The sequence below is a fragment of the Pelophylax lessonae genome, assembly GCF_965119305.1.
Source record: "Pelophylax lessonae genome assembly, chromosome: 1".
Taxonomy (NCBI): Eukaryota; Metazoa; Chordata; class Amphibia; order Anura; family Ranidae; genus Pelophylax; species Pelophylax lessonae.
Genome location: NC_138768.1, coordinates 347,223,787 through 347,248,482, shown reverse-complemented (window position 1 = coordinate 347,248,482; position 24,696 = coordinate 347,223,787). Strand labels below are relative to the sequence as shown.

Sequence of the window (24,696 nt, the reverse complement as noted above, 5' to 3'; positions counted from 1 at the left end):
AGGGGATCGCCCTATCCCAACGGAAAATAGGTTCCAACCATTACAAAATCAAGGGGAGGACCCCCATTTTTTAGGGATACAGAGGACCCCCTGGAGGGACCCTCAACTAGACCCGTCAACTCCATTGGGAATCAGCCCCTATTATCCTCCTCAGCAGCCCCCGTATCCATTGTTAAACGGGACGGAAAATCAAAAGAAAAGAAAAAAAGAGGATGCAGAGGAGGTAGAAGGGTACAAAAAACCAAAATCCCGATAGGAACCGGGATATTCAATCTTAGCGGTGTCACTCTTACAGATGATGAGATCAGAGTTTTGGACAAGGGACTAAAATTCGCACCAACTAAGAATATGAATAAGTTCGACACCTATGTCAATCTTCAAAAATTTGCTAGAACACTAAGTATCAAAAAACATTTTTTAACAAATCCATATCCTGATAGGGGAGAGGTTAGAGTCTCACACCATTCCAAATTACGGAATAAATCAGTGTTTAATCCCCCTAATGTGGACACTAAGAACATTGAAGTGTTCAAAAATATGGTAAGCCGTGATTTGGACTCACTTAGGATCAGGAGAGCAAATGATCCTCAACAAATCAAAAAGGGTATTAAACTGCTAGAGGGCAGGAAAGATCTAGTGATCCGCCCGGCTGATAAGGGAGGTGCCTTGGTAGTAATGAGTGGGACCTACTACCGTCAAGAGATGCAGAGGCTCCTTAGTGACAGGAATACCTACTCTCTCTTGTCAGGTAACCCTATGATCAGGTTTAAAAAAGAACTGGGAGTTTTGATCAACAAAGGGGAGAAATCTGGAATTTTGAGCTCTAAGGAAGCCCAGTATCTCAACCCCTTATTTTGCAGGACCCCTATAATTTATTTTCTCCCTAAAATCCACAAGAATCAAACGTGTCCACCCGGCCGTCCAATTGTAAACGGCATAGATTCTATAACGGCAAGGTTAGGTCAGTATATCGACCATTATCTGCAGCCTTTGGTATGTGGTACATCCGCATACCTCAAGGACACTAAACATGTAATCCAGCTTCTTGGGGACCTAACGGGAACTTCAGAAAGTATATTGGTAACTGCTGACGTAGGGTCGCTCTACACCATCATAAATCATGAAGATGCTTTGAGTTCTGTGAAGTGGGCCCTAAGTAAGTCAGATTTGACCTCTAAACATCGTAAGTTCCTTGTCGAATGTTTAGACTTCTGTTTACTAAAAAATTATTTTTGGTACAACCGAGAATATTTTCTACAAGTGAAAGGAGTTGCTATGGGAGGACGTTTTGCTCCCAGTGTGGCAAATTTATTTATGTCACACTGGGAGGAGGAGGTGATCTTCACAAACCGTCCTCCCCAGCTGAGTTGTTATCGTCGTTTCATCGACGATCTCCTCCTAGTTTGGAGAGGAGATATGACCAGTCTGCAGCAATTCATGAACCATCTTAGTTCCAACAATAGGAACATTGAACTAACTTGGAATGTAAACACCGAAAGCATTATATTCTTGGATTTGGAGATTTTCAAAAATGATGGGTGTCTAAAAACTCGTACCTACTTCAAACCCACTGATCGTAACTCCTATATACCGACAGGAAGTTGCCACCATAATCTATGGTTATGTAATATCCCCAGAGGGCAGTTTTTAAGGATGAAACGAAACTGTTCTCAGGAAGAAGACTTTCGCTCACAGTCCAAAATATTAGCCTCTAGGTTTTTAGAAAAAGGTTATGCTCCAGAACACATAGAGAAGGAACTATCTAAAGTGAGTGAGATTGAACGAGAAACCACTCTTATGCCCTCTAAAAAAATGGCTACCAGTAATGAATTTTGCTTTGTGCTGGACTACAATGTCCAGTACAAGAAGTTTGAAAATATAGTAGCCAAGTATTGGCCCATCCTACAACAAGACAGGGTATTGGGCCCGACCCTTCCATCAAAACCTAAATTTGTCTACCGGAGGGCGCCAACCCTGAGAGATCGGCTGGCACCAGGGGTTCTGGATCCCCCCATTAAATCTGATAATAGGCTCTTTCCATCTATGAAAGGTTTTTACGCCTGTGGAAGATGTGCTGCATGCAAAACCTCAAAAGGTAACATCAAAAGAAGGAAGGAATTTTTAGCTACAGCCACACAGGAAGTGCATGTTTTGAGGGATTTCATCACATGTGAGACCAAAGGTGTCGTTTATATGCTCGAATGCAAATGCGGATATCAATACGTGGGCAGAACCACGAGAGCATTGCATGTTCGAGTAGGAGAGCATATGAACAGAATCAGACAGGGAAAGGATAAGCACAATGTCCCCAAACACTTTAAAAGATACCATCACTGTGACCCTACTGGATTAAAGTTTTGGGGGATTGAGAAAACTACCAGGCATTGGAGGGGAGGTAACTTTACTAGGCAACTAAGTCGAAGAGAATCATTCTGGATTTACCAGACTAAAGTTTTAGTACCAGGGGGGTTAAATGTAGAATTTGATCTTAATTGTTTTATTTCCAATAGATGATTATTGCTGATTTTTAGATGTTTTTTCTGTTATGTTTTTTATGTTTTTTATATATATATGTGTTTGTAAGATCCATACGGAGCATCGCGGTTACACGTCTTTTTTAGCTTTTATGAAAAGATTTTAGAATTGTATTTACTATCTTATTTAACATTTGCCATTTTTTCAAAGAGACTTTTTTTAAAAAGACTTTTGAAAGAAAAAAAGAGTTTTTGTATAAAAGAATTTTTTGAAAACTTTTAGGTATTATATTATGCACTATGCATTGTCACTTTATGTCCTGTTAAAGGTTTTGTGCCCCTAGCATTCACGAAGTGCAATAGTATATTCACTAGCTCCTAATTACATCGACAGAGACAGAGAGGAACTGAACCGTGTCTTTTCCCCTGTTTCCGGTCTGTAAATATGAGTTTTTGTTAGCTCCGGAGTCATCAGGAAGTAGAGCTAGTTCTCTTTCCCTATTCCAAAATGGAAACCTGAGAGCTTCCTGTTCCGCTCTGGAACGATTGGTCCGGTTGCTTAGCAGCATCTATAAATAGCGTGCGGGTGCCGCCCTCCACGTACCCCGCTGAAGAAGTCACACCCACTGACGCAACGCGTACGGGGGAGGAGCTGTGACGTCACCCGCGACGCTCCGAAGGGATCGCACACCGAGCGGCCAGCTGGCTGTGCTGTTGTACACTTATGCTGTTCGTTTTGCACTAGGATAGTGCCATGCTTGTAAGTGCAATATTTTTTATTCAATAAATTGTTATATATACGGAGAGCACTAGATGTCCTTTTGTCCCCCCCTCTATGTTGGAATCTCTTACTATATGATCGGTCTGAGGTTGGAGGTTGGAGGCAAAGCTGAGCAGATTGGGAGCCCATCAGGTGTTTGAAAACACACTGCGTTATGACCCTAGAGGTCTGAGCATTGAGGTGAGAGGCTAGCACACACTCTGGTGATGGAGTCACTTATGAAGAGGTGCATCTGTTTCATCCTTTACAGCACGGGTTTTCCTTGATCTTATGGCTTGGATTTGTGACATTTAAAGGACTCTTCTTTATTTTTAGCTTGCACAGTATTTGTGATTTAATTGTTCAGTCAGGACCTTTTCACAATTATACAGTCTGAGTTCATACTTTCTACTGTAGCGCTGCACCCCTTTTGTATTTTATGGGTCAATGATGGTCTGGGGAGGCATATCCATGAAGGGATGCACAGACCTCTACAGGCTAGACAATGGCACCCTGACTGCCATTAGGTATCAGGATAAAATCCTTGGACCCATTGTCAGACCCTACGCTGGTGCAGTGGGTCCTGGGCTCCTCCTGGGTTCCTCCTGGTGTACAACAATGCCCGGCCTCATGTGGCGAGAGTATGCAGCCAGTTTCTGGAGGATGAAATGTAATGGATACCATTGAATGGTTCCCACGCTCGCCTGACTTAAAATCCAATAGAACACATCTCAGACATTATGTTTAGGTCCATCCGATGCCACCAGGTTGCACCTCAGTCTTTTCAGGAGCTTAGTGATGCCGTGGTCCAGATCTGGGAGGAAATACTCCAGGACACCATCCGTCATCTCATTAGGAGCATGCCCCGACGTTTTCAGGCATGCATACAAGCACATGTGGGCCATACAAGCTACTGAGTACCATTTTGAGTTGCTGCAATGAAATTTCAGCAAAATGGACTAGCCTGCTGCATCATTTTTTCACTTTTTTTTTTTTCGAATCTCTCTTTATAGAAATGTTTTCATTTATATTCATAAATGTTACAAAATGCTTGTTTTTGTTTTTTTTTTGTGTAAAAACAGTTTGTGTTTAAACTAAAGGCTTCCCTCAAAAAAAAAAAAAAAATGGGGGATAACTCAGATCCTCCCCGTTATGTACTCTGCACTAACCGTGAGGACACTGGGCCCACTGGACTGCTCCATCCCCAGTGGATGGTACAGATATGGCAGATGGTCTGCTCTGCACTGCCCTCTGCAGGCTAGACGTTGTATAGCACAGAAATGTGTGCAAACATGTGAGGAGTGAGAAGTCTCCTTCTGTCACCTATATGCTTATGGTATTATGGAAATGCACCATCTATGTAGAGGACTGATAATACATTTGTTGGATGTAGGTTATGATAATGAGAAAAACGTCAACGTCAAGTGCTCTCGGCCTGCCTCACGCGACCCAGCAATAACGCGTTCTCCTGTTTGATGGCCTTGCAATCTTTCAAGATCTTCTGTAGATTACTCAACGTTTTCTTAGCCGTCTCTATCTACTCCTCCAAGTCACATCTCTCTCCGAATGGTTCCCATGTTCTCAATGGTCTGAATGAGCGGACTACAATTCTCATGTAAGGCAACCAGATATTTGTAGGCCTTTCAAAACGGTTGATCCTTCTTGGCATCTTTAAACACAAGCTCAACTGTGACCACAAAGGTTCCGTCCACTTTTCCTGTTAAACTGTTGATTTCCTTTTGCAGGTCTTTAGTGTCTGAAAGGATCTAATTTTTTCACTTTGATTTTCGGGGTGTCTTTGAATTCAGCCCTCAGTAGGTTGATCATTTTAATTTCCATCAAAGGATTTGGCATGCTTTCGTTCCTAACACATTACCCAGTCCATATCAGTATAGATAGCCAGCATGTTGATTTTGTTCATTAAGAGCTGATGTGTTTTCAAAGTGTTCCTTTAATTTTTTTGAGCAGTGTGTGTATATATATATATATATATATATATATATATTTATATAAATACAATAAATACAATAAATACAATATATATACATAAACTATATTGTCAAAAGTATTGAAGTGCCTGCCTTCAATGGCATCCCAGTTTTTGTCCGTAGGGTTCAATATTGAGTTGGCCCACCTTTTGCAGCTATAACAGCTTCAACTCTTCTGGGAAGGCTGTGCACAAGGTTTAGGAGTGTGTCTATGGTAATGTTTGACCATTCCTCCAGAAACGCATTTGCGAGGTCAGGCACTGATGTTGTACGAGAAGGCTGGCTCCCAGTCTCTGCTCCAATTCATCGTAAAGGTGTTCTATCGAGTTGAGGTCAGGACTCTGTGCAGGCCAGTCAAGTTCCTCCACCCAAAATTCGCTCATCCATGTCTTTATGGATCTTGCTTTTGTGCACTGGTCTAAATCATTTGGTGAAGGGGGATTATGGTGTGGGGTTGTTTTTCAGGGGTTGTGCTTGACCCTTTAGTTCCAGTGAAGGGAACTCTTAAGTAGTCAGCATACCAAGACATTTTGGACAATTTCATGCTCCCAACACTGTGGGAACAGTTTGGGGTTGGCCCCTTCCTGTTCCAACATGACTGTGCACAAAGCAAGGTCCATAATGACATGGATGAGGGATTTGTGGTGGAGGAACTTGACTGGCCTGACCTCAACCAGATAGAACACTTTTGGGATGAATTAGAGCTGAGACTGTGAGCCAGGCCTTCTCGTCCAACATCACAAATGCTTTTCTGGAAGAATGGTCAAACATTCCCATAGACACATTCCTAAACCTTGTGGACAGCCTTCCCTGAAAAGTTGAAGCTGTTATAGCTGCAATAGGGTGGGCCAACTCAATATTGAACCCTACAGACTAAGACTGGGATGCCTTTAACGTTCATGTGCGTGAAAAGGCAGGCATCCCAATGCTTTTGGCAATAAAGTGTATGTATGTACTGTATATAGATATATATATTGTGAACCACCTTAATAAAAAAATAGTTGAGTGGTTTCCTGATAGTATTAGTATGTCACTTTTTGTTTTAAAGTTCTTATTTAACTGGCAGGAATGTAGACAGAGCTGTTAAAATCAGGCATAAGAAGTAGGATACATTGATAGTTATTTCTGACTATCACATTTTCAGTCTCTATTCTTTAAGCCTCTAAGCAGCAAAGGTGTTATAGAATACTGCCCAAAGCGATTCTATGCTCCTTCCCTGTAATGTCTTAAGTGAATGTCACATTTTTTCAGCATGAATGGAGCGTTCTTTTTTATTTTTAAATGTAAATCCTCATGACTATTTGTATTATTACATTAGGAAATTAAATAGAAACAAAAAGTACTATTTTTTGTTTGACCAAAATATTTTCAGTGGAAATGTGCTTTCTGCCTTTCCAATTCAGTGCTCTGTGCTGCCATAGATGAAAAACAGCTACCCTCATCATCATACCCATGTTCATGCACCCTTATACAGGGATAACGAGAGGGAGTGTGTCTGATTGGGTCAGTTACATTACACTGGGCAGGCACGGTCCAACTATGATACCTGTTGAACCATGTAGTCATATTTAGACATGCTGCAGTACCGCTATAACAGAATATTAGAACCCTTTACACAATGCCGCTCTGAGAGCAGATTCCTTGTTGAGTCAGAGCTGAATGGGATGGAGATCAATTTTTTTTACATCTGTGCCTGTTCCGTTTGTGTCTGTATTTATGCAGCAGACAGGAGTGGATCCATGATGACTCTTTGGGTGGCTGCATGTAAACAAACTTTAACATCTGGCTCTCTCCGATCCATCATGTTTACAAAACCAACAAATTTTCTGCGCTAAATGAGAATCTAAATGTACGTAAAAAGTGCAAAGAAAGCCGCATACACTGATCTGTAGAGAAAATCACAAACAAATAAATATACAATGTGTAGCACTAACACAAATTATTGAAAAAGGTAATTGAAAAAAATGATTGTGATGTATATGAATAGTGACACAAGTCATAACTGTGAGTGAGTGACAAAAATAATTCCTCCAACTAGTTTCTAATAAGTGACAAAGTGAAGTCCATAAGTGAAGAAAAACGTCATCAAAAATCACGAGTGACACAGCATAAATAAAAAGGAACCACAAGTCCCAGCAGGTAATGATATCCAGGAGACCTCTTCCCAGTGTGAGCAGAAGGAAAAAAAATCACCTGTGAGCTTAAAAAAACATATAGATGGCCGCTTACCAGAAGGCTATGGCCACAAGCGCTTTAAACACAGCTGATGTAAGATCACCAATGGTCAGACATCATGATGTATCCGATAACAGCAATGGCAAACCAGGTATCAAAGAGGAGATGAGAAGAGGCACATAGTGTAATACTGCATGTGGTTAAATTAACGTTTATTAAAAATACACTTACGTACAAACAATGGAAAGGAACATGTCCCAGAGCCGATGCAAACAAGATGTATGAACCGCGGCGTCCCGCGTTCACGGAAGCAATCGAAAGGCCGGCATCCAAGGGGGCGTGGTGACGTCACGTTTAGCACCGCCCGACGTGTTTCGTCATAAGTTGGCATCGTCCGGGACGTCATGTTTATGTCCAGAAAAACAGAATAGGAGGCAGTCCTTTTCCTTTTTTTTTCCAGACCTGGATAAACTTGGAGGTAGACTGGTGTAAATGGGCACAAGACCCATATAGACCTTCTGATCAACTCCACCTGAAAAATGGACAGGCAGACCTGATCGGAAAGCCTGTGTGAAAGGGCCCTTATAGATAAAAAAAGAGGTGGTTAGTACATTGTTTATCTGAGGTAAAATGTATTTCCCTAAATTTGGTTGCGTTTTCGGGAATATGGGGTCAAATGTCAGACTTTAGTTTACTTAAAACGTTTCCTGGAATACCCTGGTGAGTCAGCAAATACTTGTCTCCAGAATTTACCCTTTTAATGGAAAAAAGGGTGTACTGGCTGCTACAACCTGCCCACAAATAATATGTGTTCATATCTTCTGGGTGGGTGCTGAGGCTGTAAAATTCTGTACAGGTGCTGACCTAGCCCATAGAATATAAGGGGCAACCGCAGAATTTCTCTGTAGAAGTGGTTGTTTATTTTGTATGGAGAGGACACGTGAAACTATTGCACCTCAAGAAACTGTAAACCGTTCCTCTTAACACTATGAAACTTCACTTCAATTCTGTTTAGGTAATGAAATATATCTATATGCCTAGAAGCTGAATGATATACTTTGCATCAAAAAAAAAAAAAACATTTTCCAGAATACAATGACATTAACCAGAGCATATGTCTACATTTCTGAAACATGATCTAGGCATTTGTAGTAAACAATGCCATACTCTAAACTGAAACATTCTCGTCCTTAGCATGCACAGCTCCTGTTCTTCCTTTTTTTCATTCTGCTTTTTCAAGTGTACTCTATTAGATATTTACACTCAAGACCAGGCTCTGTAACCACTCACCGTGACTTGTGATTGGCTAGGCACATTTTCCAACACGACTTTGCCAAGTTATGCTTATTTTGTTGCCAGCATTAAAAATGTGTGGTTTTAATTTTACTGCTAGCTCTTTGTGGAAATTCTATTTCCATAGTATTCAGACATTAAATGAACGATTATTTCCTGAAAAGGAGAGTACAGTTCCTGATTCAGTAAAAAAAAAAAAAAAGTCTCTCCACTGTTATTTTTACAAGAATAGAAGCTTAGATTTATGTTTTTTGGAGGATAAAGCGTGGGAGTCAGTGTACTCCTGAAACTAAATTCAATTGGAAACCATTTTGAAAGTATTTTTGCTTTTTGTTAGCATTAAATAAAGTTAGGCTAATAACAGTCTTCCAGTCAGTGTATATTGGGTTTGTATTTATTATGAGGTTGTAGAGTGCAGTGATGATGGGCAAAGTACAGAAACCCATATGAAGAGATTTGATAAGTGCTGCCACAACTTTGGCTTTTAAATTGATGGGTAACCAGAAAATATAGTGTATTTTTTTTTTTTGCTGTAATTCTGGTAATACGTTAACAGTTACCTATATTAAACAGACTTTCTCTATCGCTCATTGACAGACGTAGTCCTCGGTGATACAGCACCTTCGGGTTATGTTGCCTCCACAGGAGTAAGACTAGACAGGAAATAAAATGCTCTGGCCACACCCTTGGGGCAGTCCCAGAGGGTATATCCTCTCTCTCTCTGCCTCAGCAAATCAGTTTTTTTCTGTCTAGTCAGGAGTAAGGACCTAGATACCTTGCTGGGATCTTCGGTCCTGGCAGGATTTTTTTCTTAGAAAATAATTTTTTAAGACAGCTTTTTTTCTCCAGTGTTCCTGTGAGATCTTCAAGCAAGAAAGCTGAACTGGGCGACGGGCTGGATGTTGAGATCCAGTGGTCACCCCAGTTCAGCCTACGAGCGCGTGCAGGCCATAGCTCCGCGCTGGGTCGGCCGCGACATAGTCCCACTGGACGGGGACTGACCCTGCGAGTTAAACGTCTCGCTGAAACACCAAAGACCATGAGTCACGGCGCCCGTATTGGTCGACAGCCCTCCTACCTCGGTGGAGAGGGGTACTGTCAGGAGTTGGCGCCCGCCTGGTTCCGGTATGGTGAGTAGTATGTTCCCCCTTTCCCCCTGACGGGTCTTGTGGTGAACGCGGGCCCCTCTCTGTAATGGTAAGGATGGGTTCCCCTCTATCCTACAACATGTCACAGATCCCCCTAATTGAGTGTGATTTTTGTGTGCAAGAAGCCAGGAGGCTTGGTTTGGGAGCTGACAATCTAATTGTAAAGATGTGTAAATGATTGTAGTCAGTGGCAGTACTAGAACTTTACTGTGATAGTATAAGGTATCCTACCTGTCAGTAGCCACAGGGCGATGTCTATACATGTATACTGCATTCCAGATCATTCCTCCAGCTAAGCAGCGGACCGCATACGGCCCGCTGAGGTCCGGTACCTCCGACCACGCTGACCACCATGAGGGTGAAGGGTTGTGAGGCCGAGATCCTTCTGCAGACATGCCGCTATTCTGTGCAGGCCGCCGCCATTGTCTGGTAGATCGCACGAGGCCGCCATTTTGGTGTAGCCTCGTGTCTCCAGCATGGGGGCGGCCATGTTTGAGGTGACTCAAACACCTCATGGAGCCAGGGGGAGGAGCCGGCAGGCGTGTTAAGGGGCGGAGCCGCCTCTTTTACCCAGGAAATAGGGCCAAAGACTTCCTGTCTGTAACAAGACAAGCACTGAGCAAGCTGATGAAAACTTCTGTGCATCAGGGATGAGCCTTGGGGTCTGTCTCTCTCTCTGTGGGGTCCAAAAAGGCAGGTAACACTGAGGGGCGCTGTTGCGACTGGGGGACACAAAAAAAAAAAAAAAAGTTTTTTTTTTTTTTTACTTTGTCATTTTTTGTCGCTGGCAAGTGTCTTGTATAATCATTGACCCTGCCGCATAGGTATCCCCACCTGATCGCCTCAAGGTGGCCGCAGGACCCTCCAGTACCCCACTTGTTTTTAATGCATTATCGGCAATTTTGGAGTCTTTGGTATCCCGGGTGGAGGTGGCCTGTCAGGGACGGGGGTCAAGTAGCGACCCCCGCCTACCCCTATTGTTTATCAGATACTTCAGATACGGATTCGGAACTGGTCAATGCAGTTGCAGGTCCCTCTTAGGGGGCAGTTGTCTCAGGTAATATCTCCTCAGCAGTGAGGAGCACGTTTCTGCCTCCGCCATAGCACAAGAGTGGTGGATGCACTAGTTGTGTCCGTCCGGGAAACCTTTAGTCTTGAGGTTACACCGGCAGAGGTAGCTGAGACTGAGATTCCTTTTTGGTACTTGTTAGCCTACCAAAAGGGCGAAGGATTTTCCTTTACCCAAATGGGGTCGTTTTGAAACGAACCCCTGTTATTTCCAAACGCATGGCTAGGTGCTATCCGTTTGAGGAATTCCTCTTTATAGGATAGACGGTACCACCTGCTGTCTTGCCACAGACTGTTAGGATAAAAAGACCTCGTAACTTCCTTTTCTGCTCATATAGAGTTGTTCGTTCCGCGAGGGCGGGCGATAAGGCGAAACCCTCCAAAGCCCCTTTAGAGGGGTTTCAAAGGGCGCTGGTCGGGTAAACAAAGAGTGCGGCTCAGCCAAGCCTGAAGAATATAGCCTGATGCGCCCCTACCCATCTCTGGGGTGGGGGGGGGATGTCTTCACCGGTTTCTGGAGGACACAGGATCGAGTTTCGATCACTTCCACCGATGCGATTCTTCCCTTCCCAGGAAAGAGGGCAAGGTGCGTCCAAATCTGGACTTGGGAAGAAATAGAGTCCATCCGTACAGTGGTGGCCTCCCTGCATAAAAGAGATTTCCATAGACATATAGGATGCCTATCTTTATATCCCCATCATCGCAGGACATCAGCGTTTTTTCGCTTTCCCAAAGATCATCCCTGGTTCCCACCAGGAGACTGAACTATCTGGGCCTAAGGTTGGATACATCCTGGGCAAGAGAGTTTCTCCTTGCTGGGAAACTCCAGAAGGTTCAGTCAACGATTCGGATGTTGCTGTCCGTCAATTGGCTGGGACTGATGGTGGCCTTCTTAGAGGCAGTACCGTATACCCAGTCTCATACCCGAATTCTCCTGAAGGAGATTCTTTTTTAATGGAATCAGAATTCCGATTCCCTGGACAATCGGATCCGGTTGAGCGAGCGGACCAGGAAGTCTCCGATGCTCAACCAGGGGAAGTCATTTCTTCCGATAGTATCCAGATTACCAATTAAGGGTATCGGAACTGAGAGCGATCAGATTTTGTCTGATTTACTGGATCGAGCAGCTCTAGAGCAGCCCGATTCGGATCCAATCGCATATGGCCTCTTCATCCAGAGGTTTTTTCCCTAGCTGTCCCTACATTGGGACATCCCGGATGTGGATCTTTTGGCACCTTGGCCTAACAGGAAGGTGCGGAGGTTTGTAGCTCGCGCCACGATCCTCTAGCGGACGCAGCAGAAATGCTGATCGCCCCGTGGGGGCAGTATCAGCTACGGCATGCCTTCCATCCTCTCAAGTTGCTGCGGGAACTTCTTCGCAGGATAGAGGTGGAGGGAATTCCAGTTATTCTGGAAATTCTGGATTGACCTCGTCAAGCCTGGTACGCCGACTTGGCGAGGCTAGTCGCGGACGTTCCTTGGAGACTTCCTTTCAGGGAGGATTTGCGGTCTCGGGGACCGATCTTCCATCTTGCTTTACAGTCGCTGGCTTAATGGCCTGGCCATTGAGACCCAGGTACTGAAGGACAAGGGAGTGTCAGCTTCAGTTATTCCTACCTCCAGTTAAAGCAAGGAAAGCGACTTCCAGCACATGGAAGTCTTATATTGCATGGTGTGAATCTATTGGATTTCCCCCACAGACCTATTCGGTGACCCGAATTTTGGTCTGTCTGCAACAAGGGGTTGAGCAGAAACTATCCTTGAGCACGATCAAGGGTCAGGTTTTCGGCGTTAGCAATCTTCTTTCAAGAAACCTTTGGCTAATCATTCCTTGGTGCTGAATTTCATCCAGGGGGTGCGACATCTGGCTCCGCCAGTGCGCGCACTCTTACCGCCTGGTATCTTAATTTAGTGTGGTCGGTTCTTCAGAAACTTCTCTTTGAAGATATTAGGGAGATTCCCTTGCTTACATTCCCAGAAGGTGGCCTTCTTGGTGGCCATTACTTCTCTACGCAGGGTGTCAGAACTGGCCGCATTATCCTGTCGTTCCCCAGATCTGGTGGTTCATAGGGATAAGGTGGTTCTTCTTCCGAATCCATCCTTCCTTCCTAAAGTGGTTTTCGTAAGACGGACTCACTTTTTGTGATCACGGATAGCCCTTGAAGGGGGTTGCCTGTGTCTGCCACGACCATATCTACATGGATCAATCAGACGGTGGTACAGGCTTATTCTATTAAGGGTCGGAATCCTCCGTTCCCTGTTAGGGCGCACTTCACTCGAGCGCTCAGTACTTCCTGGGCCTTTCGCCATCAGGCGTCAGTGGTCCAGGTATGTAAAGCGGCCACCTGGTCGTCGGTACATACCTTTACAAAATTTTATAAAATTGATGTGATGGCATCGGCGGATGCCTCATTTGGCCGCAAGGTTTTGCAGGCCGCAATTTGAGGAGACCGGTGGTCTACCTCGAGGGTTTTTTTCTGTTTGAAAATGTTTTTTTGAGTCTCATCATTAAGGATGAGCATTGTAAACTTCTAGTTGGCACCGGTTGGGCCTTCTAGATTTGGATTTGATTTCCATTTTCCCACCCCTCATTTGTGATACTGCTCTGGGACTTCCCGAAGGTGCTGTATCACCGAGGACTACGTCTGTCAATGAGCGATAGAGAAAAATGGATTTTTGTAAAATCTTACCGTAAAATCCTTTTCTCTTAGCTCATTGACAGACGTAGTACCCGCCCCTCTGTTTTTTTGAGTTGGGTTGGGTTAAATTCTCTAAAGACTGCTTTTATGACATAACTGATTTGCTGAGGCAGAGAGAGAGAGGATATACCCTCTGGGACTGCCCCTAGGGTGTGGCCAGAGCATTTTATTTCCTGTCTAGTCCTACTCCTGTGGAGGCAACATAACCCGAAGGTGCTGTATCACCGAGGACTACGTCTGTCAATGAGCTAAGAGAAAAGGATTTTACGGTAAGATTTTACAAAAATCCATTTTTAGCAGGCTGGTGGGCATTCAGTAAGCAACAGAAACTAATGTAAAACCATTTTGCTGTATAGGAAGCACAACCAGCATACTTGGACATTGGGACAACAAGTTCTTTCCAACAATAGGGTGGAAACCAAAAAAAAGCAAAAGTATTTTAATAGGGCAGGGCCTACTATTGGCACAGTGAGATGTGCTTCTGCTGAGCCCATCTCTTATTCCCAGCTGTTCACCTTACCAAAACTTTAGATGATCAACAAGAAGAACCCTTGAAAAACCCGCAACACTGGAGGGTTCAAAATGACAACCCCATGCAGTCTTTCAGGCATCCAAACAACTGCAAACCAGGCCATCCTTGCCTAGTACACGTGCCTTGTGAGCTGCACCTGACCAAGCTACAAAACCCTCTTACACTTTCAAGTCCAAATCTGTTATTCTTCCCCTCTCCATCCTTGGAGATTCCAGCCTTATTAGGCAGACATATTTGCACACTTAATGTGATAAAAATGACATATGTGATGTAGTCTGTCACTAGCAAATTTAGTTTTTGAGTCTCCCATAATTTAAATCTTTTTTTTTAATCTGCTGTTATTTTTCAGCTTCTTTTAACAGACCATACAGTGCAGCGAAAAAATGGAAATTAGAGAGTTGATACAATCAATTTAAAGTGAATGTTAAGCCACTTGCAGGACTTTTTATAATCATCTTTGTCTCCTAAGCCTGTGTACCTCTGTCTCTGTGTTTTATAAATAAAATGCTGTATATACCAGATTTCAAGGTGCTTATTGGCGATCACGTGACTGGCTGGCTTTCTTCTCTCCCCATCTGACAGCTGCAGGGGGCGGGGCTGAGATTCCCCTGCTAACGTCACTCGGGAGGAGAGGAGGAAGGAGAGCAAGCCGGTCACGTGATCACCAAGCAGCACACTAAAATCAGGTATATACAGAATTTTTTTTATAAAACACAGAGACAGAGGCACACAGGCTTAGGAGACAAACAGGATTATATAATATATTAACAGTATTTTGAGCAGCAGGAGGGGCGGGTGGGCCGTGACACAGAGCTGATAGGCAGGGAGCGGATGGAGAGGAGGACACAGGAGAGCAGAGATAAAGGCTGCAGATGACGGAGGCACGTACACTGACCACGATGTCAGGGCTCAGCACCCATGATACACCATGGTCAGTGTACAGAGGGGAGGATAGAAACTGGCAGGATCAGCCAGGTTTTTTAGGTGATAGAAGGGGCCAAATTACAAAAAGCAAATGCTTTAACACTGACAGGGGTGCTTACAATGGTCAGCTTTTATTCATTCAGTTAAACTCTTTATCTCAAAAGGAAAAAAAATGTTCTCTAAATGCTTAAAGAGTGTTAGCTGGGGTTACTGTATGCTTTAATTTGTTAGTCACTTATGGAAGGTCCATCTAAATCTACTAGTTGATCTAACATTAGATGTAGGAGACTCCCTAAGATAAGAACTATGTTGTTTGACAGATCACTTGGTAGATATAAAGGGAAAAATCATAAAAACAAAAAGTAAGGCAGCTACAATATCTAAAGATTCATAAACTGCGATATATTTAATTTTTTGTTTTGGGTTTAGAAACATAAATGATAATGGAACTCCAAACCTACTTAAAATCTCTACCATGTGGTCTGGCCTGGAATGTTATATACTCCTGATAGAGGCAACCTATAAGACAGAAATGGTGGTGAGGCATTTGTTTTTGGAACAAGTGTCTAACATTTGAATTTCCCTCAATTTGGGAGATCACCACTTTTCTGTTGCATCTCTGGGACAGAAAGTGAAGGAAGATTTCCCTAATGGTACACAGACAGCAAAAAAAAAAAAAAAACGGTAGGTGTTTTAGCCCTTCCATACTCTATACCAAACTTAAGAAAAAGTTTTGGCTATAGATACACTTTAATTGGTCGGTAACCCAGTATACCCCATTAATGTACTGCAAACACCCTCTAAGAGTACTCCCTGTTATTACTTGATGGCTTTCTGCTGTTGTAACTTGTGAAAGTGTGTGCACACAACCTGATTGTTACGAGAAAATGATGGATTGCAAACTTTATTGAAAGAGAAATATCTATAACTTTGCAGATTGCTGTGTGCAAAGCCTTTCTCGAACCAGGCGCTGATGCATTTGTGAAGTCAAACATTTTTTTTCTCTTTCGTTCATTGACGGACACAGCTCCTGATCTTCTTGACCACTGGGTTATACTGCCCCCTACAGGAGTAGGACACTAGGCAGAAAAAGAACTTGACTATGCCTATGGGCAGTCCCAGGGGGTTTACTCCCTCTCTCTGCTATAGGTACCCAGTTTTTTTTCTGCCTAGTCAGGAGTAAGGACCTAGTTCCTTGCTGGGATCTCTGGTCCTGGCAATTTTTCTTTTTAGATAGATTTTTTTCTCCTGTTTTTTTTCTGTGAGATCTACAATCAACTGCCGGACTGGGCAACGGGCTGAATCATCTAGATCCAGTAGTCACCCCAGTATGGCCAGCAAGCATGAGCAGACCCCAGCTCTACGCTAGGTCAGCCGCAACATAGCCCCACAGGACAGGGGCTAGCCTGTGAGTTAAGCTCCTTGCGAGGTCGCATACGACAGAGTCTCGGCCTGCATCACAGCGTTCCTCCTGGTGGACAGCCCTCCCCCAATTTAGATGGCGAGAAGGTTCTGTCTGGAGCAGTGCCCGCCTGGTTTCTGGTATGGTGAGTAGCTGTCCCCCCTCTCCTCTTGGAGGGTTTTGGGGTGAACGCGGGCCCCTCCCTGGGATGGTCGGACCCCTGGGTTCCCCTCCTTCCCATTAGGCCCCCCCCTTGAGTCTGATGGTCCTGTATGTCATCTTCCCCCCTCTCTGCCCCCCATCCTCCCTCCACCTATACTGGGGTCGTATGATGGTCTGGCTACCTCCTGGGACTGGGCTGCACCTCAGGGTGCATTACTGGCGATGGAGGCAGGGGGTACGCTGCTGGCAACTGGGCGATCGGCTGTGAGGGGGGCTGTACCTGGTGGGGGGCTACTGTCAGGGCCCCTCCTTCTTGCTCTGTGTCTTCCTGGGCCCAGGGATCCCTCCTGGAGCCGCGCAGCTCCACCATTTTTATGTAGCCTATTTTCTGTATAGGCTGGCGGCCATGTTTGTGTAGCCGCACTGGCCATTTTGCGTTATTCTGGAATTAAATTGAATGGTGGCCATTACTGTGGAGCCTTCTGGGCATCCATTTTAGCTGTGGGAGCCCCTCCTTATCCCCTGGTGCTGACTCCTGGGCCTCTTTCCTTCCTGGATGCCGCACGTGGAGTGCTTTGATCCTGGTGCTGCCACCGACTGCCTGATGGAGTGCGGAGTCTGGTGGGGTCCTCTCCCTCTCTCTGCTGCAGGTTTGGGGGGTTGCTCTGTGGCTGGCGACCAGTTGGTGTTACCAGCGAGGTGGGGGTGTCCTTTAGCTGTGTTTTTTTTTATTTGCACTTTTGTGGGGTACGCTTATTCCTCATGGAGTCCTTGGAGCAAATATCCCCACTTGACCCCTTCTCAGAGCCTGCCATCAATTAATGCACTGACGGCGGTCCTGGAGTCCTTTGTGTCCCGCGTGGAGGTGGCTTTTGGGGTGTGGGGTAGTAAAAAGTGCCCCCGCCTTCCCCTGCTTCATCTGTCTCCTACTGAGTCTCCTACTGCTCTGATGGACAATGTGGACATCACTATATGGACTCTGAGGGAGTTTGGCTGGCTTCTGAATTTTCAGAAGTCTGCTCTGGTTCCTTCCACGAAGCTGGACTATCTGGGTCTGACTCTGGACAAAATTCAGAAGTTGCATGCTGTGACTCATCTCTTGCTGTCCAGCAGGTGGTCGTCCCTCCAGACTTGCATGAGGGTGCTGGGCCTGATGGTTTTTAGAAACATAGAAACATAGAATGTGTCGGCAGATAAGAACCATTTGGCCCATCTAGTCTGCCCAATATATCTGAATCCTATGAATAGTCCCTAGCACTATCTTATATGAAGGATAGCCTTATGCCTATCCCATGCATGCTTAAACTCCTTCACTGTATTTGCAGCTACCACTTCTGCAGGAAGGTTATTCCATGCATCCACTACTCTCTCAGTAAAGTAATACTTCCTCATATTACTTTTAAACCTTTGCCCCTCTAATTTAAAACTGTGTCCTCTTGTGGTAGTTTTTCTTCTTTTAAATATGCTCTCCTCCTTTACCGAGTTGATTCCCTTTATGTATTTAAAAGTTTCTATCATATCCCCTCTGTCTCTTCTTTCTTCCAAGCTATACATGTTAAGGTCGTTTAACCTTTCCTGGTAAGTTTTTTCCTGCAATCCATGTACTAGTTTAGTAGCTCTTCTCTGAACTCTCTCTAGAGTATCTATATCCTTCTGGAGATATGGCCTCCAGTACTGCGCACAATACTCTAAGTGAGGTCTCACCAGTGTTCTGTACAGCGGCATAAGCACTTCTCTCTTTCTACTGCTTATCCCTATACATCCAAGCATTCTGCTGGCATTTCATGCTGCTCTATTACATTGTCTTCCCACCTTTAAGTCTTCTGAAATAATTACGCCTAAATCCCTTTCCTCAGATACTGAGGTCAGGACTGTGTCAAATATTCTATATTCTGCCCTTGGGTTTTTACGTCCCAGGTGCATTATCTTGCACTTATCCACATTAAATTTCAGTTGCCAGAGTTCTGACCATTCTTCTAGTTTTTCTAAATCCCTTTCCATTTGGCGTTTCCCTCCAGGAACATCAACCCTGTTACATATCTTTGTGTCATCAGCAAAAAGACAAACCTTACCATCGAGGCCTTTTGCAATATCACTTATGAAGATATTAAACAAAATTGGTCCCAGTACAGATCCCTGAGGTACCCCACTGGTAACATGACCTTGTTCTGAATGTTCTCCATTGACTACAACCCTCTGTTGTCTGTCACTCAGCCACTGCCTAATCCACTCAACAATATGGGAGTCCATGCTCAATGACTGCAGTTTATTGATAAGTCTTCTATGTTTGACAGTGTCAAAAGCCTTACTAAAATCTAGATATGCAATGTCTACTGCACCTCCACCGTCTATTATTTTAGTCACCCAGTCAAAAAAATTTTTAGATTTGTTTGACATGATCTCCCTGAAGTAAACCCATGTTGTTTTTCATCTTGCAATCCATGGGATTTAAGATGTTCCACAATCCTATCCTTTAATAGGGTTTCCATTAATTTGCCTACTATTGATGTCAGACTCACTGGTCTATAGTTGCTCGATTCCTCCCTACTACCTTCTACCTTTAAGCCAGTCCTGTTTGCACAGTTCCATATGAGGTCCCTGCAAAGGGAGATCTTGGCAAAATGGGACAAGTGTCCGAGATCTCTGGACAATCAGATCCAGATGAGTCAAAAAACAAAAGGGTCCCTGATCTGGTGGCTTCACTCTCCAGCTCTTTCCAGGGCAAATCTTTTCTCCCCCTGTATTGGACAGTGGTCACCACGGATGCCATTCTGTCCAGGTGGGGAGGTGTCCTGGGTCGACACTCCGCTCAGGGAGTTTGGACACTGGAAGAGTCCAGACTCCCGATCACTCCACTCAGGGAGTTTGGACACTGGAAGAGTCCAGACTCCTGATTAATGTCCTGGACCTCCGAGCGATCAGGCTGTGCCTGAATCACTGGACTAATCGCCTTCAGGGGTGTTCGGTGAGAATCCAATCAGACAATACCACAGCTGTGGCTTATGTCATTCTCCAGGGTGGAACAAGAAGTGGATTGGCAGCTCTGGAGGTAGCTGGCATTCTTCGGTGCGTAGAACATTTTGTTCTGGCCCTCTCCGCCGTACACATTCCAGGGGTGGAAAACTGGCAGGCAGATTATCTCAGTCGGCAGTCGTTGGACCACGGGGAGTGGTCCCTTCATCTGGAAGTATTTCATCAGCTGTATCTCCTGTGGGGCACCCCGAGGTGTATCCGTTGGCATCTTGGCTCAACAGGAATGTGCACAAGTTTCACATGATCCACTAGCAGACGCCACAGATGTGCTGTTGGCCTCCTGGGGCCAGTATCGTCCGAATTACGCTTTCCCTCCTCTCAAGCTTCTGCGGGGACTCTTGCACAGGATCGAGGCAAAAGGAATTCCAGTCATTCTCATGGCCCCGGATTGGCCTCGCTGGTCTTGGTACGCCGACCTGGTGCGGCTGGTACGCCCCTTGGAGACTACCTCTTAGGGCGGATCTGTTGTTCCAAGGGCCAATCTTCCATCCTGCTTTACAGTCGCTGACTTTGACAGCTTGAGCTGTTGAAAGCCAGGTGCTGAAGGATAGAGGTTTGTCTGGGTCAGTTATTCCCACACTACTGAAGGCTATGAAGTCTACTTCTAGGAAGATCTACCATCGTACATGGAAAGTGTACATTTTGTGGTGTGAGTCGCTTGCTGTTCACCCTTGCTCTTTTTTGGTGGCTCGGGTCAAGACCTTCTTTTAACAGGAGGTTAAGCAGAAATTGGCCTTGAGTACCATTAAGGGTCAGGTGTTGGCCTTGGCGATCTTCTTTCAACGACCCTTGGCCATGCGCTCCCCGGTGAGTCTTTTAGGAAGTCAGACTTACTATTTGTGCTTACGGATGGGCCTCGAAAAGGACTATCCACTTCTTCTGCGACCATTTCTCGTTGGATCAGACAGACGGTGATTGAGGCCTATTCGATTAAGGGTCAGCTTCCTTCCACTTTCCCTGTGAAAACCCACTCTACGCGGGCGCTCAGTGCTTCTTGGGCCTTTTGTTATCAGGCGTCAGTAACGCAGGTGTGCAAGGGGGCTACTTGGTTTGTCGGTGCACACTTTCACAAAATTTTTTAAATTTGCAGGCTGCTGTTTAGGGGGCTTGTTCCCTCCTTGAGGGTGTAATGTTTTTCTGGTGGGCTCCAGTTGTTTTGGTTGAGCCCTGTTACCTGGTTGGCTATGGTTTAGCCTTGGGAATTTTTTCTTGCTGTTCCCACCCCTCATGTTTGACACTGCTTTGGGACGTCCTAATGGTCAAGAAGATCAGGAGCTGTGTCCGTCAATGAATGAAAGAGAAAATGGGATTTTTGACTTACAGTAAAATCCATTTCTCTAATGTTCATTGACGGACACAGCACCCACTATGGAGTTGTATTACTTCTGACACTGCTTGAAACAAAACTGACTACCTATAGCAGAGAGGGGGAGTATACCTCTTAGGACTGCCAAGTTATTTTTCTTCCTAGTGTCCTACTCCTGTAGGAGACAGCATTATATAATGGTCAAGAAGATCGGGAGCTGTTTCCGTCAATGAACATCAGAGAAATGGATTTTACGGTAAACATTTAACTTTGCAGTTTAGTGAGTCATGGTCATATTATTTTATTATATTTGACAAAAGAACTGTCTATACAGTGAGTCATTCTTTCAGGACTATTTCCAACCACAATGGGGCTTCAAAGACGTGATAATGCAAGGATACAAGCATATAACATAAACACATTAGGCTGAACTTACTATGAATACAAAAGAAAAAAATTTGCAAATTTACTTCTGGCCTCTGCACTATGTGGGTTATACATTTCTGACTGCTGCAATCTGTGTTATGTGCTCCTGTGCCCTTCCTTCTGCACTTTTGAACCCTGCAGTCTGTGCAATCCACACTTCTGAACCTTGGACTCTCCACTCCTGAGGCCTGTACTCTGTTTATATGATGTTATGCAAACCAGGCTAACAGCAGTGCTTGATATCTAATTAATTATGGCAAATCGAACATTTGTTTATTTGTATAGATTTTTTGAAGTATTTTGTATGTATATACGATGTGTGTTACAGGCCTTTTTTGTTATCATCCATCAGTTTGGTTGATTTATTTGAAGACCTTGTCTGACCTGAATTTTTGTCTATCTCTGAACACTGCAGCTGCTCTTTTCACAACTATAAAAATATTTCAAGACTAATAAGGTGTGGATGCCAAAAAAAAAAAACATTTCTTGTCAGTTTTTAGTAAAAATATCAGACACTTCGCTCAAACAGCCCTAACAATGCTGATGGAAAGGTTTCAGAGTATTGAGGACAGAGTTTGATCTTGCCTGGCAATAAACATCACTTTCTTTTACGTGTCATCCAGTTTTTCTGCTATGTCTGAAAACCTGCCATAACTTAAAACATAAAATATTACAAAAGCTTCATGAAAAATTCAACAGTAAAACAATCCACTGTTATAATTGTATTATAAAGGATTTTTTTTGCATACTAACAGTGGTTGAAGACCCTCACATATATCCAGTGAAGTGACTAGTATCAGAGGATACAAAGAAATGTAACCAATCCTCCTACACAAGTTGTGCAGTATCTCACAAAATTGAGTACACCCCTCACATTTTTGTAAATATTTTATTATATCTTTTTGTGTGACAATACTGAAGAAATTACATTTTGCTACAATGTAAAGTAGTGAGTGTACAGATTGTATAGCAGTGTAAATTTGCTGTCCCCTCAAAATAACTCAACACACAGCCATTAATGTCTAAACCACTGGCAACAAAATTGAGTACACCCCTAATAGAAAATGTCCAAATTGGGCCCAATTAGTAATTTTCCCTCCCCTGGGGTCATGTGACTCCTTAGTGTTACAAGGTCTCAGGTGTGAATGGGGAGCAGGTGTGTTAAATTTGGTGTTATCGTTCTCACTCTCTCATACTGGTCACTGGAAGTTCACCATGGCACCTCATGGAAAAGAACTCTCTGAGGATCTGAAAAAAATAATTTTTGCTCTACATATAGATGGCCTAGGCCAGTGGTGGCGAACCTTGGCACCCCAGATGTTTTGGAACTACATTTCCCACGATGCTCATGCACTCTGCAGTGTAGTTGAGCATCATGGGAAATGTAGTTCCAAAACATCTGGGGTGCCAAGGTTCGCCATCACTGGCCTAGGCTATAAGAAGATTGCCAAGACCCTGAAACTGAGCTGCAGCACAGTGGCCAAGACCATACAGCGGTTTAACAGGACAGGTTTGACTCAGAACAGGCCTCTCCATGGTCGACCAGCGTCATATCCAGAGGTTGTCTTTGGGAAATAGACATATGAGTGCTGCCAGCATTGCTGCAGAGGTTGAAGGCGTGGGGGGTCAGCCTGGCAGTGCTCAGACCATGCGCTGCACACTGCATCAAATTATTCTGCATGGCCATTGTCCCAGAAGGAAGCCTCTTCTAAAGATGATGCACAAGAAAGTCCGCAAACAGTTTGCTGAAGGCAAGCAGACTAAGGAAATGGATTACTGGAACCATGTCCTGTGGTCTGATGAGACCAAGATAAACTTTTTTGGTTCACATGGTGTCCAGCATGTGTGGAGACAACCATGTGAGGAGTACAAAGACAAGTGTGTCTTGCCTAGAGTCAAGCATGGTGGTGGGAGTGTCATGGTCTGGGGCTGCATAAGTGCTGCCGGCACTGAGGAACTACAGTTCATTGAGGTAACCATGAATGCCAACATGTACTGTGACATACTGAAGCAGAGCATGATCCGCTCCCTTCGAAGACTGGGCTGCAGGGCAGTATTTCAACATAACAACCCCAAACACACCTCCAAGACAACCAATGCCTTGCTAAAGAAGCTGAGGGTAAAGGTGATGGACTGGCCAAGCATGTCTCCAGAATTAAACCTTATTGAGCATCTGTAGAGCATCCTCAAACGGAAAGTGGCAGAGCTCAAGGTCTCTTAACATTCACCAGCTCCGTGATGTCATCATGGAGGAGTGGAAGAGGACTCCAGTGGCAACCTGTGAAGCTCTGGTGAACTCCATGTCCAAGAGAGTTAAGGCAGTGCCGGAAAATAATGGTGGCCACGCAAAATATTGACCATTTGGGCAAAATTTGGACATTATCACTTAGGGGTGTACTCACTTTTGTTGCCAGTGGTTTAGACATTAATGGCTGTGTGTTGAGTTATTTTGAGGGGAAAGCAAATTTACACTGTTATACAAGCTGTACACTCACTACTTTACATTGTAGCAAAGTGTCATTTCTTCAGTGTTGTCACATGAAAAGATATAATAAAATATTTACAAAAATGTGAGGGGTGTTCTCACTTTTGTGAGATACCGTATCTGTTTTTCTGTAGCCATCTGTCCTCTACATCAGTTCAAAGTCCAGAATCTACACAGGATCGCTCAGCTCTGAAAAGAAGTCTCACAATTCAGATCGCAGTGAGGACAGCTCTGAGCCCTGATTAACCCATTTGCTGCTAGGGCTGTTTACCTAGAATTGTTTTTCTACACCCACTACGCATGCCACAATCAAGAAAATGATGTCTGTATTTAGAGCCAAAGTACTCTTTTTTGATTTGTAAACAGGCACTGATGTGGATGAGAAGGCCTGGCTCCCAGTCTCCGCACTAACTCATTCCAAAGGTATTCTATTTGGTTGAGGTCAGGACTCTGTGCAGGCTTGTCAAGCTCCACCACCCCAAACTCGCTCATCCACACTATATTGCAAAAATATTGGACCACCCCTCCAAATCATTTGGTGGAGGGGGAATTATGGTGTGTGGTTGTTTTTCAGGGGTTGGGTTTGGTCCCTTGGTTCCAGTTAAGGGAACTCTTAACGCATCAGCATGCTAAGGCATTTTGGACAATTTCATGCTCCCAACTTTGTGGGAACAGTTTGGGGATGGCCCCTTCCTGTTCCAACATGACTGCACACCAGTGTATGAAGAAAGGTCCATAAAGACATGAATGATCGAGCTTGGGGTGGAGGAACTTGACTGGCCTGCATAGAGTCCTGACCTCAACCCAATAGAACATCTTTG

General features: G+C 44.3%; 1 protein-coding gene across 1 annotated transcript in view; it reads left to right on the top strand.

Moving 5' to 3' along the window:
- Positions 1-24,696, top strand: part of AOPEP (aminopeptidase O (putative)) — a 719,157-nt gene that overhangs the window by 431,807 nt on the left and 262,654 nt on the right. The window lies entirely within an intron of this gene.